The sequence below is a fragment of the Panicum virgatum genome, chromosome 2K, assembly GCF_016808335.1.
Source record: "Panicum virgatum strain AP13 chromosome 2K, P.virgatum_v5, whole genome shotgun sequence".
Classification (NCBI taxonomy): domain Eukaryota; kingdom Viridiplantae; phylum Streptophyta; class Magnoliopsida; order Poales; family Poaceae; genus Panicum; species Panicum virgatum.
In genome coordinates, this window is record NC_053137.1 from 25,059,937 (window position 1) to 25,065,936 (window position 6,000).

The following is a 6,000-nucleotide window of genomic DNA, read 5'->3' on the forward strand; positions in this document are numbered from 1 at the left end:
TCCTCTAAGGATGGCTCACCCCCTCCTCGCCAGCGGGCCGACAAGGAGAAGGCCTCTGACAGTGGGGCCGCGGCCGGGGAGAAGGAGTTGGGGTACCAATCCCCCGCTCGAGAGCTGAAGGGCGTCTATCACGACGACGACTCCGATTCCGACAACGGCGACCGCCGCAAGAAGCTGTACGTAATGTATGGCGGGAGCTGGGAGCTTGTCTCCCGGCGGGACGTGAAGACCCTTCGCCGGGAGGTCCTTTCGGTGAAGCCGGGGGTCCCGAGGGCGGCGCCGCACCAGAGGTGGATGAACACCACCATCTCTTTCGGGCCATCCGACTGCCCGGAGAATATGGCCGGAGCTGGTGTGCTACCTTTAGTCACCACTCCTGTCATATCCAACGTGAGGCTCTACCACGTGCTGATTGACGGTGGGGCCGGCCTCAACGTCATCAGTTATGCAGCATTTAAGCAGCTGCAGATCCCAGAGTCCAAGCTGACTCCCTCTCGCCCATTTTCCGGAGTGGGCCCACACCCGGTGTTCCCCCTGGGGAGCATCACATTGCCGGTCATGTTCGGGATCGAGGAGAACTTCCGCACAGAGAGCGTCATGTTCGATGTTGCGGAGGTGAACCTCCCGTTCAACGCCATCATTGGCCGACCGGCACTCTACCGCTTCATGGCCATTGCCCACTATGGGTATTTGGTCTTGAAGATGCCTTCCCCTGCCGGAGTCCTCACCGTGCAGGGCGACCGCACCGCTGCCGTCGCTGCAGTTGAGAGACTGCATACCCTGGCGGTAGAGGCTGCACGCTCCGAGGAGATTCCGTCCACCTCGCAACCCAGGGCGCCTGCAAAGGCTCCCAAGGTCCAACCATCTGATCCGGACCAAGTTCCCGTGAAGTCGGTACAGATTGGAGCAGACTCCACCAGGACCACCCGCATTGCGAGGAACCTGGAGGAGAAATAGGAAGACGCGCTCATCGCTTTCCTCCGGGCAAATGTCGACGTGTTCGCCTGGGAACCGTCACAGATGCCCGGGATCCCCAGGGAAGTGATCGAGCACAATCTGAGGATCTACCCCGACGCCACGCCGGTGCGCCAGAAGCCTCGGAAGCAGTCCGTGGAGCGGCAGAACTTCATCCGCGAGGAAGTCCACATGCTCCTACACGCCGGCTTCATCGAGGAGGTCCACCATCCCGAGTGGTTGGCCAATCCGGTCGTCGTCCCAAAGGCCAACGGGAAGCTCCGGATGTGCATCGACTACACCAGCCTCAACAAGGCATGTCCAAGAGACCCCTATCCTCTTCCGCGTATCGATCAGATCGTGGACTCCACCTCCGGGTGTGATCTTTTGTCTTTCCTAGATGCATACTCTGGTTTCCACCAGATTCAGTTGTCTAGAGAGGATAGGAAGCATACTGCCTTTGTAACAGTAGATGGGCTTTATTGCTACATTGTCATGCCGTATGGTCTAAGGAATGCCTTACCCACGTTTGTACGAGCTATGAACAAAACCTTCTGTAATTTAATTAGAGATATTGTTGAGGTTTATGTCGACGACATTGTGGTCAAGACTAAGGTAGGGTCAACACTAGTGGAGGACCTGTCCCTCGTCTTCGACCGTCTTCGCGCCACGCGCACGAAGCTGAACCCAGAGAAGTGCATCTTCGGCGTCTCAACAGGGAAGCTGCTGGGTTTCCTGGTCTCGCATCGAGGCATCGAGGCAAACCCAGCCAAGATCAAGGCGATCGAAGCAATGAGGCCTCCTGGCCGCATCAAGGACGTCCAGAAGCTTACTGGATCTCTCGCTGCTCTTAGCCGCGTCATATCGAGGCTGGCTGAGAGGGCCCTTCCCTTCTTCAAGCTGTTGAGGAGGTCCGGTCCATTTTCATGGACCGAAGAGGCTGAACAGGCCTTCCAGGAGCTGAAGCAGCACCTCACCTCGCTGCCAGTATTGGTGGCTCCAGAACCCGGTGAGCCGTTGTTTCTGTATCTTGCTGCATCTGCGGAGGCGGTCAGCATGGTGCTGGTCGCCGAAAGGATGGAGCAAACTTGCCAGGGGAGCACCAAGGTCCTCTTGGCCAAGGATGGTGAGCCGGACCCCGGACACGGGGGCCCGTCAGCCTCACCCCAGCTTGAAGGTCCGGATCCTGCACAGGCAGGTCCGGAGGAGCCTCATCCCAGTGGGAACCCAGAACCATTGGGGGCCCAAGGGACAGATGTGGTGGACAAGGGCGAGCCGGACCCAGGAACTAGGGTCCGGACCGTCCAAAAGCCAGTCTACTACGTCAGTGAAGTCCTCCACGAGGCAAAGGCCAGGTATCTTGAGACGCATAAGCTTATCTATGCAATACTTATTGCGTCCAGGAAACTGCGCCACTACTTTCAAGCACACCGAGTTGTTGTAGTGACCTCTTACCCATTAAGAGCGATCCTACACAACTCCAATGCCACAGGCAATATCGCCAAGTGGGCAGCAGAGCTGGAAGAGTTCCAATTGGATTTCCAGCCACGCCATGCGGTCAAGAGCCAGATCCTGGCTGATTTCATAGCGGAGTGGACTCCTTCCCCAAGCAACCCTGGGGGTCCGGTCATAAATGTTGGACCCCCGGAGCCGGAAATCAGGACACCAGTCTTCACCGAGCCTCACTGGACACTCTTCTTTGATGGGTCCGCCCGCGAGAAGTGGGCCGGGGCTGGTGTGGTCCTCATCGACCCAAAAGGAGATCAGCTGAAGTACATGGTGCACCTTGAGTTCAAGGCCACCAACAACATGGCGGAATACGAGGCTCTGATCTTCGGCCTGACGCAAGCCCTCTCATTGGGGGTCCGGCAGCTTCTGGTGAAGGGGGACTCCCAGCTAATCATCAAGCAGGTCCGAGGGGATTGCAACTGCAACAATCCCCAGCTCGCGGCATACCTCATACACGTGAGGAAGCTCGAGAAGGACTTCGACGCCTTGGAACTGCAACACGTTCCCCGCGAGCACAACTCAGCAGCAGATGATCTCTCTGCGAGAGCATCTACCTGGGCATCTGTGCCTGAGGGTGTCTTTGAAAGACGGCTGCTGAAACCTACCGCCCAGCCTGCCAAGCCGGGTGAGGGGGATCAAGCTGGCACCTCGAAGCTAGCGGTGCCGGCAGCATTCCACCTATGGTGCCTAACCAGGGCTGTGTGTTCTGTTGAGGAACCTGGTGTCCTCACAGAGCCACCCCCACCTGCTTTGGGAGCTCCCGATGCATGGATCTCCGAGATCCGGGACTACCTGAAGGATAACATCCTCCCTGATGACGATGTGTCCGCTGAGCACATAGTCCGATTGGCTAAACGCTACGCGGTGGTAGAAGGGGATCTCTACCGCCGTGGCGCCAACGGAATCCTCATGCGATGCATTTCCCAGGGAGAGGGCCGCGAACTGCTCGCGGAGATCCATGGAGGCGAGTGCGGAAGTCATTCCTCCTCTCGCACGCTTGTTGGCAAGGCCTTTCGGCATGGCTTCTACTGGCCAACAGCACTCCAGGATGCGGCTGAGCTGGTAAGGTCCTGCAAAGCATGCCAATTCCATGCAAAACAAATACACACCCCAGCTCAAGCTCTGCAGATGATTCCACCCTCATGGCCATTCACTGTGTGGGGTGTGGATATCCTGGGGCCTTTCCCCCGGGCTGTCGGCGGATACCGGTTCCTCTATGTCGCCATCGACAAGTTCACCAAGTGGCCGGAAGTTACTCCTGTGGTGAATATTACTAAGAAATCAGCAGTCGCATTCCTCAGGTCCATTGTGTGCAGATTTGGCGTCCCAAACCGCATCATCGCGGACAACGGGACCCAATTCAAAAGCAGACTCTTCCAAGAGTACTGTGAGGACATCGGCATCCAGCTATGCTTTGCGTCTGTGGCACATCCCCGCAGCAATGGACAGGTTGAGAGAGCGAATGCAGAGATCCTCAGGGGACTCAAGACCCGCACCTACAACTGCTTGAAAAAGCATGGTGCCAAATGGGTTGACGAGCTTCCGTGTGTACTATGGGGCAACCGGACCACACCCAGCCGAGCTACCGGGGAGACTCCGTTCTTCCTGGTCTACGGGGCTGAAGCATGCCTTCCCCCAGAAATTCACCTGGGCTCACCACGGGTCCAGGCCTTTGACGAATCCATGCAGGAGCAGCTGCAGTGCGACGACGTGGACTTCGTTGATGAGCGAAGGTGGCGAGCAGCAATCCGAAATGCACGCTACAACTAGGCGCTCCGGCGCTATCATCAACGGTTCGTGCACAGTAGGGAGCTCCGGGCTGGCGACCTCGTCCTCAGACGGATCCTGAACCGAGCGGGGCTCCACAAACTCTCCCCCAGCTGGGAGGGGCCTTTCAAGGTTACAGAGGTATGCCGGCCCGGATGCGTTCGCCTCGCCACAGAAGACGGAGTGCCGCTGCCCAACCCGTGGAACATAGAGCATCTGCGTAAGTTTTACACCTAGGCAGAGCAGGGAAATAACTTTTCCTTTGTAATAAGATAGAGTTAGCGTGCGGCCGGAGCGGTTGAGGGCCACCCTCGTAAACCCGACCTCTGGCATCCATCGCACTAGCGGCTAACGCGCGGCTCAGAGCGGTAGAGGTCCGACCTCATAAACCCGGCCTCTGGCATCCATCGCGCAAGCCATGTACATCGAGATTGCAAAGGAAAGATTTTCTCCTAGTTCTGTCTTTGTGTCAAAGTTAAATTACGCATTTCGATTCTCGGAATTTTCGCTTTTTTCTAACCCCCGCGGGACCTCTGCCCTTGTTGCTGCAACTAAGATCTGCATTGAGCTGCTGGACTACCCTACAGGTCCGGACCCTCTTGCTGCTGGAGAGGGGTCTGGACCCCTAGGAACCTACTCTGGGGAGCGGGTACTTGTTTCCTGGGGTGGTTCGGAGCCCAGTGTAGCCGCTCAGCTGGTTCCGTACCCAAAAGCCTGCACTCTCCACCACCCTGTAACGAGTGCTCTAGTACCTAGAGCCGGGTAATTGGGGGCCCGGACCTCGTCCCAGCTCAAGAGCTGGCTTCCTAAGTCCAACACGGCGTGTCCAGCACTATATCTCAAAGGATCGAGCACAGCAAAGTGACCTCACCCACTGCTGCGAAGGGTCTGGGACGATGAAGCCAGGTTCGGAAAGATCGTGCTGTTTCCTGGAGTGGTCCGGAGCCCTGCGTAGCGCCTTAGCCTGGTTCCGACCCTAAGCCTACGCACTCCCCCACTCTGTAACAAGCACAGAGCTACCTGGGCCTGCGCATCTAGAGTCCTGGACCTGGTACCAGCCTGGGATTGGTCAGGAATGAGCCCCGCGGGTCTGCTACTAAGCTATAACTTTGAAGTGGTACACAGGTTAAAACCTGGCCAGTGGTAGACAGTCTCAAACCATTGAGCCTACCTACCAGGGTGTAACACCCTAACTTAATTTTCCTAGTTAATAATAAAATTAATTGGTTTTGTTTAATTTTCTAGGATTTAATTAGCTTAGTTTGCATTTAATCTAATTTTGTTACATAAGTAATTAAAAAAAAATTATTTTAGGGTCAACATGTTTGTGCATCATGCTGGAGCATTGTTTTAATTGTTTGAGTGCTAGAGTGAATTCAAATTTATTTGAATTCGTTTGGCTTGAATTGAGTTAGAAATAGAATAGAAGGAGTATGAGAAGAAACCCAAACCAACCCAAAACCCACACCAACCTGGCCCAAAACCCAGCCAGCAGCCCAGCCCGGCCTGCTCCTTCCTCTGTCCCAAAACCCAAACCTAAGATCCAGCCCAGTCCCAAAACCCCGGCCCGATCAAACCACTGCGCGGCCCAGCCCACCTCCTCCCCGCCCGGCCCAGACATCCCCGGCCCGATCCCGCACGTCCGGCCCATCTCCACCCCGACGCGCAGTAGCCCAGCACTCGGCCCGGTCCGCCCCGCCTCCCTCTGCAAGTGCTCTGGCCCAGCCGCGCGCACGCCCGCTCCCACATCCCCCGCAGTGCCGCGCTCGC